This window comes from Sciurus carolinensis, chromosome 2 (assembly GCF_902686445.1).
Source record: "Sciurus carolinensis chromosome 2, mSciCar1.2, whole genome shotgun sequence".
In the NCBI taxonomy this organism is placed as follows: domain Eukaryota; kingdom Metazoa; phylum Chordata; class Mammalia; order Rodentia; family Sciuridae; genus Sciurus; species Sciurus carolinensis.
Genome location: NC_062214.1, coordinates 149,187,749 through 149,201,443, shown reverse-complemented (window position 1 = coordinate 149,201,443; position 13,695 = coordinate 149,187,749).

Sequence of the window (13,695 nt, the reverse complement as noted above, 5' to 3'; positions counted from 1 at the left end):
AAGGATAGGAAAGGAAAATAAATCTAAGTTGCACCAAAATGTTTAATAGGATGTTTCCAAATTCATAATTTAAGAAAATTAACATGTCTTTATTTTTACAAAAAAAATCTCTTTACCCAAATCTAAATAATTTAAATAATTTGAGGCTTTTGGGTGTTATGCAGTATTTTAATTAGGTCATTGTTTTATTTCACTTTAATCCTTTTAATATCTTTACTTTGGTGCTTAATTGGGGTGAGTAGTATTGGGGGATGCACATCCAAGAAATGAATGACTTGTATTATCTTACAGCTGATGTATGCATGAGTAATTTTTATGAGGCCCCATCAGTAAGCCTGAAAGCCTGGCAGGTGATGGGTCCTCACACATGCTTCATCTTGGCAGAGACACTGAATAGGAGACTCCTGACTGCTTGGTTTTTAATACCAATGCCCACAGTTTTTTAAAAATCATGAATTTGAGCACGTTATTCCACAAAAAAAAAAATGCCTGGTCCTACTTCACTGTGCTCTTATGACTGTTTACATTTTTTATGTAAACATAATTTCAATACAAGATCCCAACTTTCAAAAGTATAAACATGAGATAGTCCCAAGATGACAGGTAAAAATAGTTATAAAGAACAACTTTGCAAAATAGAACTTCTTTATAAATCACTAGTTGTCAGGCAAATCTGGTTTCTAATTCTTATTTTTCTCAAAGAACTGGCAGATATTCAAAATACCCTTCTTTCATTTTAAGCCTTGATTTTCAGCAATGTGAAAGAAGACCTTTCTGCTCTCCAGCCCCTAGAGAAGGTCATGATACTCATAATCTACTATGCTTGCACAATTTCCACTTCTGGTTATGAAACTATAACCATTCTGTTAAGAATGGCAACCTTTTGAACAGAACAGACACTTCACAGAAGAAGAAATACATTTGATCAACAAATATATGAAAAACTGTTCAACATCTCTAGCAATTAGAAAAATGCAAATCAAAACTACACTGAGATTCCGTCTCACTCCAGTCAGAATAGCAATCATCAAGAATAGAAGCAACAATAAATGTTAGCCAGGATGTGGGGGAAAAGGAACACTAATATACTATTGGTGGAACTACAAATTGGTGCAACTACTATAGAAAGCAGTATGGAGATGCCTAAGAAAAACTGGAATGAACCACCATTTGACTCAGTCATCCCACTCCTAGGTTTACTCATAAAGGACTTAAAATCAGAACACTACAGTGACACAGCCACATCAATGTTTATAGCAGCTCAATTCACGATAGCTAGACTGTGGAACCAACCTAGGTGTCCTTCAACACATGAATGGATAAAGAAATTGTAGTATATATGCACAATGAAATATTACTCAGCCTTAAAGAAGAATGAATTAATGGAATTTGCCAGTAAATGAATGGAACAGGAGAATATCATGCCAAGCAAAATAAGCCAATCCCAAAAAACCAAAGGCTGAACGTTTTCTCTGACATGGGGATGCTTATTCACAATAAGGGAGTGGGGAGGATAGAGGTATTTTGGACTAGACAGAGAGGAGTGAAGGGAGGGGAGGGGACATGAGAGTAGGAATGATAGTAGAATGAATTGGACACTATTACTCTGTGCATATATGATTACATGACCTGTGTAACTTTATATTATGTACAACCAGATGAATGAGAAATTATATTCCATTTAGGTATGATGTGTCAAAATGCATTTTACTGTCATGTGTAACTAATTAGAACAAATAAAAAAAGAAAAAAAAGAGTTTTAAAAAATATAGATAAGTATGATAAAAAATGACAACCTTTTAAAAATGAGTTGCAATAGCCACATAGCATAGATAAGCCTCAAAAACATTGCTCATAGTGAAAGGAGTATACACAGAATGCTATCACCTAATGGGACTCAGAAATAGCCACACTGATCCCTGGTGGTACAGTTTGGATAAATTAGGATTTGATTATGAGATTTATTATAACTGATTCAGTGGATTAATCCATTTTATGGGTTAATAATTTGAAGGGACTAGTCTAATGGGTGATAATTGTAGATGGGTAGAGTATGACTAGAGGAAGTAGCTCACTGAGGTTGTGCTCTAGGGTTTATTTTTGGTTCTGGATGCTCTGTTTTTCTCTCTGTTTCCTGGTTGTTATGAGGTGAGCAGCTTCCTCGGCCATGCCCTCCTGCCTTGATGCTCTTCCTCACCTCAAACCTAGAGCATTAGAGTTGGTTGATTATGGAGTGAGAACTCTGAAACTGAGAACCCAAAACTAAATGTTTTTTCCTCTAAGCTGTTCTTTTCAGGAATCTGAGTCACAGCTACGAAAAGCTAACACACTTGGTTAAGGAGGAGCATGCCAACAACTACCACTAAGCTCTTGTGCTATGGAATACAAAGTAACATGAGGAAACTTTGAGGTCAAAGTTGTTCTTCATTTTCACTGTATCGAAATTTTAGACATATGCATATGTATATGTATGTATTGCAACCAGAGTCTTTGAATTGTATACAAAAAATGAGTATATTTTATTTTATGTACAATAGAGCTTCATAAAATTGATCCAAAAATAATATATAAGTTGAAAACTCACTTTCACACAAAAATCTGAACATGGATATTTACAGAAGCTTTTTTCATAAATGCTGAAACTTGGAAGCAACCAAGATGCCCTTCAGTAAGTGAATAGATATATAAACTGTGGCATACCCAGACAATAGAATATTATTGATCACTACAAAGAACTGCTCTATCCAGTCATGAAAAGCCATGGGTAAACCTTAAATGCATATTACTAAGTGAAAGAAGTCATTCTGAGAAGGTATCTACCATATCATTCCAAGCATAGGACGTTCTGGAAAAGGTAAAACGTTGTAGACAATGAAATATCAATGATTGCCAGAGGTCTGGGCAACAAGGATGAAGAGGAAGAGCACATAGAAAGTTCATAACGGTGAAATTGTTATTATGTATAATACTAAAATCATGGATATGTGTATTATATATTTGTTCAAACTCATAGACTATAAAACTCCAGTAGGGAATCCTAATGTAAACTGTAGACTTTGGGTGATAATTACCTATGTCAATGTAGGTTCATCAGTTTTAAAAAGTACAGCACTCTGTGGGGGATGTTGAGTTTGGGGAATTGGCGCAGGGTGTGCAGGGGTAGGTCAGAAATCTCTGAACCTTCCGTTAAATTTGGCATCAATCCCCAAACTAGTATATATATAAAAAAATTGTCTTTGGCTTATGAATCAGAAAATAAAAATAAGACTGGACTTACATTGTTTCTTCAGTTCCTTCCAGTTTTGACATTTAATGACTTGATTTTAAGAATTCAGTTTTTCTCAGCTGTCAGAGGAACTGCACTCTCCTTTTGTAGTCATTGAAGTGATTTGTACTGCTACCCTCATCTCCCATTAGTTACATTTGAAGAGCAGAGATCAGCAGAAATCTGTACTCTCCTAATCAAAAGGAGTTTTGAATGCTCTGTGAGGGGAATAAGAGGAGTTTACTTTGTTGGGCTTAGAATGAGAGAATACATGTCTATTTCCTCTGGCCATTTATGATTGCTGGCAGAATGAACATGTCAAATCAGGATTCTATCTTCAAGTGACTAGCAAGTTCTTGTAAACTATCAAATGGGAACCTTTCTGTTGCCCTAGAATTGGTGCCATGGCCCAAAGGTGGACACCAAATTCCTAAGTACCCAACAGTCCAAGGTGAAAATGTCATGAACACGTGAGATAGCTAGTTTTCCTTGGGGTTTGGTAATAGGCTTGATAACTCAGCTATTCTTGCTTCTGCCTCCTGCTACAAGCTCACAAAAGAAGATGCTAAGAAATTTATAAACCTCTTAGGAAGCACAGAGTCTATGAATGAGAACCTCAGGATGAGTGACCCCTAAAATATGGCTTGCAAATCTATGGGCACTGGCAAAAAGTGACATTGGCATCTTGTTCTGTGGTTTAATGCTTTCTGGTTTTGAGAATCTGCTCACCCACCCAACATCCAGATAAGAGTAGAGATTGGCCAAATTGTTCATCAGAACATTCAGGGAGCTTGGCATGATGGAGTTTACAGTTTTGTTGTTGTTTTGTTGTTGTTCTCCCTACTATGAGAAAAAATGGGAGTCATATATTTGAAACAGGGAGTGGTATCCACTTCTCATGTATGGATAGGTGAACAAATAAGGATTGCTAAAGCAATCTGTGCAATAGTGCTAGAAGGTGAAGTGATTTTGATGTGCTTGGGAGTAAAGCAATGGATTATTCTCCTTGTATTGAAAGTAAAGTAAACAAAAATACTGTTCTCCCCATGATTCCACATCTAGGAGTGGAGAGCGGGGAGGAAAGGGCTCTGGGCAGAAACAAATTCACACATGTCCAACTTGGAGGCATATGCCAAGATCATACCCATGTGAAGATCTCCACCTGAGCAAAGGACTGAAGATCAATCAGATTAGGCTAACCCAGAAGGAGGTCTGTCTTGTCCACAGCCCAGTTGTGTCAGGAAAGTGGAGGTTTCAGGAAAGCCAAAGAAAGTGCCTCGGGAGAGCATGGGAGACACGATTTATTGGTAAAAGCTTGCAAGAGATAGGTGACTGCTTCAAGAAGAGTTCAGCGGCAACAAGTTGAAGGGGTAGCACCTAATTCCCTTATCGTTCTTCAACAAGCAGCACCTCCTCTCCCGCACAGTGTTTTGTCCAGGACAGCCAGCTGGTTGAGTGACACATATCCTTACCACAGTGCCCTTGGTTCTGCACCTGTCCCCATGCAGAGAAGGGTTTTATATGTTAGACTGCAGCAGCAGTGACATCACCAGTATTAGCTTGCTTCATCTGCTGATGTGATTGGCATCCCCAAAGAGCAACTATCCTGGTGTACAAGCAAGAAAGAAGTTTTCTGTAGGTAACACCAACTTGCTCCATTTCCCAGTGTGCTGAAGAGAAAGTCAGTGTCCTTCAAAATAATAATATCTAGACTTTCCAGCCTAGGCTTACACTCATTGTTTCTTTAACTTGGTTAGGTTTCTGGAAACAGAAGGGGGACATTCAGGGACATAGTATTTTACTGTTCCACTTATTTTATTGTCCTTCTTTACTATCATGTCACAAGAACTTGGTCTTCACTGCTTTTCTCCCGGCAGCTTTTGTTTCCCATACACAGAAAAGGGGAAGCAGGGAAGTTTCTTAAATCCAGACCAGATCCCTCTTCCCTTGAGAGATACATGGCCAGGTGAGTAGCTTGCCCTCAGCTCTAAAGAAAGACCAAACTATGAATTGAGTTGATAGTAAAGTATGAACATGATAATAACCCAATCTTAACTATTGAAATGAAATTGTTCTAGTAACAAACACAGGTACAGAAATTCTGGAGAGAAGCTAAAATATTTGATGCTCCTTCAGTACGGAAGAAGGATTCATGAGGATATAGTTGGTTATTGTGATTTAAAAAAAAATAAAAGTAAATATATACATGCAAAAGTTAAGAGACTCATTCCAAAAATCAAGAAGCGATCTAAACTTTCCACTTAGCTGGGTGAAGAGTTGAAACTCACTAATTCCTTTTAAGTCACAGAATATGCTTTCAATATCCTTCTTTTTTCCTGAGCTGCACCAAGAGTCTCTAACTTGAAAGATCCAAAGAGAAAAAGATTGTGAAAGAGAGAGAGAGATTATTTACTAAGCCACAGTCAAATTATTATTTTTCAAATCTTGAATCCAGAAGTAGTAATTCCTTCTCTCAGTCTTCCAGATCTCTACATTATTTCCAAACTTCCTGGAAACTAGAAGAATGTCCTTGGTCTATATCCTCTCGTGAAAGCTCAGAACTTCAAACTACCCTGATTTTATTAATAAAAATTTTTCAACATAGATCAGCTATACTAACAAATCTGTAACTACAAGATCTAATGAATAAATAACAAGCCTTCATCAGCTATTTTAAGACCAAAACCCTTCCATATATTGTGGCGGTTGATACCTTGGCTCCATCAAATGAATTTTATCTTATACTAATAGTAAAAACTTATGTCTTATTTCTGCCTGTTTCTAGTCATGTGAACTTCAACTTACTCTCATTTTTTTTCTTAATTTCTTTCTAACTTCTTACTACAGAATATAGCACATAGACCTGGCACTTTGGTGCATAGTGTACCCAGTAACTCTGGAGGCCAAATCAGGAGGATCACAAATTCTAGGTCAGCTTCAGCAACTTGGCAAGGCCCTAAGCAATTTAGGGAGACCCTATCTCCAAATTAAAAGTAAAAAGGACTGGGGGTTCAACTCAGTAGTAAAGCACCTGTGAATTTAATCCCCTGTACCAAAAAAAAAAAAAAAAAAAAAAATCAGAAAATAGCAAATAAAACTGCTCAAGAAAATGAGATAACTAGTATGATCATCACCAATAAGTTTCTTTCATGCCACACTTGTGTGTGTGTTTTGTGTCTTCAATAAATTCCTGGAGAATATTAGAGATAAATAAATATAGGTCCTTCTCTCATTTTAAGGGGAGGGTTGAATTACTTGTATTTTTTTAAACTTCTGATTCATTTAAGTGCTTTCAAAAGAATTTTGTTGAAAATTAGTTTTCACATAAAAAAGACCATGTGGAACAGAAGTATAACTTTTTTGTTTACAATATTGTTTGTCATAGTCAAATATAGCAAAATCCTTTTTATTTTTTCATTATACCCTTGGCATCCATAGCTCTGGATTCCTATTAATACATTTTTCAGTTGCATTCATATTGTGACCTTATCATAAAACAGTCGCAGTATCATAAACTAGCTATAGCAACCTTTCACAGCATTTTGTTTCTGTTAATAAGGTAGAGGCTAGGGGGCTTTAAAAAATAGGCCTAAAATTTCTGTGATTTAAACAATAGAAAATTAGACCTATGTCTAATATTGATCTTGAGTCTTTGTTATATTCACAAAAAACTGATTCACAGCAAATAGCCTAGATATTTTGTGAGTTTTCAAAAAATAGCAGTGCCAATAAGACCAGAAACATGGTATGAAAAACCTAATGGTTTCACCTCTACAGTAAACTTAGGTCCCAAACCTGTAAAAACAAAGTGTGAAATGTGTATAATGTGGCCAAGGAGGTCATACTGAACAACTGACCTACTTGTGTGAGAGTGTAAATTAATGGAAAAGGAAAATCTATTTAGGTGAATCAAAAGCCCAGGATTAGACAACAATGGTAAGGAAGTTCCTCCCAGGGAGTAGAACTATTGTCTCAACAAGGAACTTAGTCTCATGTCATGGCAGAAGGGTCTCACAGTTCAACCCCACATGTAATCAAAGACAGCTGTTTCAAAGTTGCCTCTTTTCCAAAAGGAAAGGCTTTTAAATTTTATTTATGTTTTAATTTGGCTTCTCTGTTTGTTTTGGTGGTTATCCTGCTTCTCTTCCACTATAGAATATCATAAACAGACACACTGAACCTGTTAGTTTATACTTGATAGAGCCCAGAGGAACCAAATCCAGACCTGAGGGAGAAAGGGACTATAAATGATTCAGATCTCTGTAAGGCATGGTCTCCTGATCAGTCTGAACTACTTACTAATGGATAGTTAGATTGAAGTGGATTTGTATCTTGCACAATTTACACAATTTTGCTTTTTCTTTTGCTTGTTTTATTTTTACAATTGCAGTTTAGTCCACCATATCTTACTGATACAGTCTCCGGGGACTAAGCCTAATGTCTGCAAACTGTGATTTCTGGGCACAATCCAACTTGTCACCCATTATTAAAAGAAACAGAGAGAGAGAGAGAGAGAGAATAATACAACACAACCGTGTCTAATCATTCGCATACTGTCATAGCTTCTTTTGTACTGTATGTGCATACTTGAATAGATTTCATGGAGATGGACCTGCTGAATCACTGAATGTAGCCATATCTTTGTTAAATACAAGCACACATGACCTTGAGTCTTCATAACTAATTTGTATCCTTTTATCATACATGACTTCACTTCCATTCATTTTTATGGTGGTGCTTATTCTTCGGTTACTTACCTATCACTTTAAGACAATCCTGCCATCTGGCCACTTTATAAAGCCAATTTAGCTGTTTTACAATACTATGCTAAATTTAATAAGATATTCACTTTATCTTTTCAAATTACTGTCACGTATCTTATATAATTGGAAAGATAGTCAAGAAAGTAAACTCTTTCTATAAGCATATTAAAAGCATTAAAGTCTAACCCTCATTAGCACTTGAGAGTAATTGCTTGTCTACATTACTAGGGGAATGCTAGGTGTTGCATTGCCTTCTTAGCAGGGAGGATAATCTATTGATATTTTATGTTAGATTCTTCTAAAGACAATGAGTGCAGTATTTTAAAGTTCTTAGTATTTAGTTCAATCACTGATAAACTTGATGCTCTATTGAATTTTCACTGAAATCTTTTTTAAAAAAAGACAATACTACCCATCTATGCTTTTCTTTGAATTGATTGTATCTTGTCAGGAGAGGTACTTTAAGTTATCAAATAACTGAAATTTTCCGTCAAATAATGTAAAAAAAAAATGTTTTATAGGTTGTTTACAACAATAAAGAAAACAAATGACTGGTAATCAGATAGAAATTAGACTCTAATTAAACCAGATGTTGAATCTTCTATTTGAATAAGGAGAGGACAACAATTTTTTTTTATTTTTCAGATGGTTTTAAATTTGTTATCATTTGTTGTTTGAATATATTCTACTAATTGAAGGAACACTTCAAATAATTTTTGCATATAATAAAAATATTCAGAGCTTGACTCCTTAAAATACATTGTTGGTATACAATTTGTAGTTTACATATTATTCATATGGAAAAAAGCCAATACCTTAAAGAAGAAAACAAAAATTAACGTAATCTAAACTGTCTAAAAAGAACCTCATTCACATTGATACTTGCTCCTTTAGCTTTTACTCTAAAGTTATGAATTTTCTACATTTCATATTAGACTGTATATGCAGTTGTACATTCTGCTTTTTAAATTTTCCTCTACAATACATATGTTGTATAACTAAAATGCACACCACTTTTTCACTTTAGCACAATTCAAATTTTTTTAATATATAAAATGTTGAGTAAGATGAATTAATGAATATATCACCAGGACAAATGCTTATGTCCCTTTTTGTCAATTTCTTCTTATTTATGCATTTGCCTATATTATACTATAGTACCATAAAGAGAATTATGACTAATATCAAGTGTTGATAAGATTTTTACTTAGGATTTAAGAATTTGGTGTCCTAGCAAAGAACCTATACCTGGAATTAATATTCCAGTATGACATTTCAAACCAACCTTAGGTCCCAAACCTTCCAAAACGTAGGGCGAAATGTATATGATGTGGCCAAGGTAGTCAAACTGTACAACTGTCCTACTCATATAGCTACATAAATTAATAGAAAGTACAGTTTATGGGTTTCTATTTGACCTTTCCTACAGTAAATTCTTTCTCTTTTTCTAAATTCTCTTTAAAAAATACAAAAGGGTCTTTAGAAAACATCCTCCCTAAACTTCAGGTCAACTTATTGCACCTTGCACCACTCACAACTAATAGACATAGTAGTTGGTAGTTTCTTTGGATTTTAAGGAGTGTACAGTGAACTTGAGAGTATTGAGATAAATTAGGAGTTTGAGAATTTTGATTGGAACACAAATAAATTGAGGTTTCTTCAACAGGTTCAATCACATATGATTCTACAAGAAATACCTATGGTTGACAATGATTCTATGTGCAGATTCTGCCAAAACCCAGTTATAAAGTTATGATATATACCTCTTAAATTTTAGAGAAAAGGTGAAGGCTTCTTCAAGAGAAAAATACTCACTATTTAAAAATCATCCACACATGCTACTGAGCACAAATTTATACTGAAATCCTGACCATTAGATATGAAGTGAGCTACTTATCACCAAAAAGTTTTGCCAGACTAGCAAGTCATCATTTTGGGCAGAAATATTCACGATCCATTGTATGATGAAAATGATTATTTCATAATTAAACCCAACACTTACAGAGGGTCCAGAAAGTTACATGAGCAAGTGATTCTGAGTCCCATTGCATCTGATGCTGTGACATCTCTTTCCATAACTTAAAACTCTTGTTCCATGGGTAGAAACAGCTTGGTTCACAGAGAAGAGATGTGTCCTAAGGCAAGTATGTGCAAGGCTACTGGGTAGTGGCAAGTGACTGTCTAGTCAGGATAAGGAGGAGAAAAATAAAAAGATTAGAAACAATGAATTCTGAAGTAGAGAAATAAAGACACAATGCAGGACAACTTGACAACCTGCTAGACAGATGATTTAGCTAGAAGACTCTAGCCAGTCTTGGGGCCCAGCTATATCACTGTTTGTGAAAGCGAACTCAAAATTGAAATAACTATGTTACTAAAAATGGAAACAATGCATAGAGCAAGCAGCACATCCTTCCTCTGGCTAAGGATGACAATTGGTGTTGGATACATCACAAGTACTGATCCCTGAAGGAGAACTTTCAGGATTACAAATTGATTACAGCGGACCTCTTCTACTCTATCATTGTAGCAGTATTCCTTTTTGGAACTAATGCCTAACTCTAGATGTGTTTCCTTCTCTGATTGAAGTATTTCTACAGTATTTCTACTGGTAGGAGTTAAGGATTCACATATTATGAGGAGGTATGTTTACTGTTACATAGCAGAAGCAGGGGACAGTGCATCTGAAACTTGGAGAAATCATTGAGGAGTGTTTAGATACACTGTAATAGCAGTAAACTCAAGAAATAGAGGAAACCTTCCCAATTTATCTCTTTCTATCACTACTTCCTTCTTCCTATAAGAAATAAATTATTCTGCTTCCCAACAATATAGGTGAATTTTTTTTTGTTGTTTTATAGAAAAGGGATCATATAGTATGAATTGCTTTTGGTTTGGAAGCGTGAGTTTTCATTTAGATCAAATGCCAACCATTCTAAATTCATTGTGTTTCTTTTTCATTACCAGTTTTAGAATGTATGGAAGATAAAAGTTATAGCTCTTAATAGATTGTCTGAGTTAAGAGAATGAGTCCTCTAAAAAGTCACATAATATTAATCAATTATCAGTTTCATCAGATACTTAAAAAAATGTTAAAATTGTGAAAATACTTTCCACAGAATAATATGAAGCTACTGGAGGTTCATTCCGTTGAAAGGCACTTAACATAAGGTTTTCCAGGTTTGTCCATTTGTAGCACTCATGCTACTTCCTTTATATAACCAAATAATTCTATGTTGTATGGCTTAATCACATATAATTTATTCTTTCCTAATTCAGATTTTCCTATTTTTTGACTGTTACCAGTAGTACTGGTATGAAAAATGTTATATGATTTTAAAAGGATGCATGCTTTCATTTCTCTTGGGTTTATACTTAAAAGTGGAATTGCTGGGCCACATGGTAATTATGCTTAACCTTTTAAAGAACTGTGATACTGTTTTCCAAGGCATCTGCTTCATTTCACATTCTGACAAGTAATGTATTAAGGCATCAATTTCTTCACTTTCTCTCCAACATTTATTATAATATGTTTTTATAGATTTATAGCTTTGCCATGTTAGGGGTGTGAAGTGGTGTCTCATTCCCTTCTAAGTTTTTTATTATTTTTAGCATTGTTTAATGTGCTTATTGGCTACTCAAATATCTCATTTGAATAAATGTTCATTCAGATCCTTTGTATATATTTTAAAAATTATCATCTATCCCAAACTTTATATCAGGGCAAACACATCACATGGCTATGGAGCACAGCATACTATTTGATATGAAAATATGGAATAGTAATTTTATTTAGCTCTTTCTAGCATTAGCAGATGTTAGGATTTTATGAATGCACATGTTGATCATTGGAAATAAAAAGTCGGTCTATGTAAGAAAAGTAATAATAAATTTATCTTTGTAATATCTATGTAATCATTTACCTGATTTTTACTATATAATATGTAATTTTATCATAGGCTATTTAAAAGGTGGTCTGCACACCATTGCTACAGGTATTTCTTCCTAAGCAGGAATTTTTTATGTTACACAAAACAGCTAATAAAAAACCAAAGAGTGAACATATAAGATACTTATATGCTATATAATTTCTCAGTGTACATAAGACAGTACAATTATGCTTAAATAACCAGTAAGAATTCAGATAACCACATGGACCCAAATATAAATGTGATCATCAAAACCATGATGATATTTTCATACAATCCTAAAGCTTGTGGCAAAATTAAGATGGAAAACTAGTTTCTGAACTATTTTGGTATGTTTCTATTTAGGCAGTTACTTTATCATTTTTATCATTTTTGAAGAATTTTACTTAAAAATTTTTCTCTGTCCACACAGAGATAGGGAGATCCTGCATGTTGCCATTTGGTAGAATCTCAATGATAATGGGAATTTATTCTCAGACTACTTAAATAGGTTAAAATAAGTTATTCTCAAATAGATTTTAAAAGAAATTCCTGCCATTGGTGGCAACAAAGTTGAACCTGGGGGTTACTATGTTAAGTGAAATAAGCCAGACCAGAAAGTCAACGCATGGTCGTATTTGTATGTAGAACCATAAAAGTGGGAATCGGAAGTAAAGGAGAATGTTAGGGGAGCAAGGTATGAGGGTGAAGCATGAGTTGAGCAGTTATTGGATAAAAAATACAAAATTTCAGTTAGAGAGAGAAATAAACTCCACAGATGTATTGTACAACAGGGTGACTATAGCAACATAGTGTAGTCTTGAAAATTGCTAAGATGAAATGTTTCTACCACACTTAAAAACAAAAATAATTTGACATACAATGTATATGTTAGTCATTCTATAATGTGTATATATATATATATATATCAAAACATGTTATACATGATAAATACATACCATTTTATTAATCAAATAAAAATAACCAAAAAGTAAAAGAAAATATTACTACTTAAAGCATGTAGAGATTTGTGGGGAACAAGATGATAGAAGTGGATTTTTAATTAACTAATTTTATGTTTTTAGTTTACATTTAATTTATTTTAACTAACATGTAAAAGCATAAAAAAGCACATATTTTGAGGTGCCGTGTGATGTTTCAATACAAATATACATTGTATAATATTTAATTGGGTTAAACATATCTCTCCAAATATTTCCTTATGGTAAAAGTTTTCAAAATGCTTTCTTTAGCTTTTTGAAAAGTACAGTTTATTATTTTTATCTACTTTCTACCTTTCACTCTTTCTTCCTTTGTTCACCTCCTAATATACTTTCATGTCTGTCCGTTTCACTCTCTCCCCTAATTTTTTAATTTTCTGAATTTTATAACTACCTCATTTCTCTTTATTTTTACTTCATGTGGAACTTAGGGAAGTTCTAAGTTACTTTTCTCTTTATGTATTAATTATCCCAGAAATGATTCCTTTAAATGTGCTATTCTATATTTAAGAAGTCTGAAATATTTCAGTTTTATCTCAGCATAACTAGAAAGTCAGAGTTACTTTCCAGCTATTTTATGTCATTTTCTATTGCTATATTTTCTCTACATATTTCCTAAACAAGTTAATATCATACAACATTATAAATTTCCTTCAGGAAGGAGAAATCAACAGCCAGAGACTTCTATTTTAGCAAAAAATAACTGCTTTCAGCTATAATGACCATTATCCAATCTGACATCTATTAACTTGTTGACT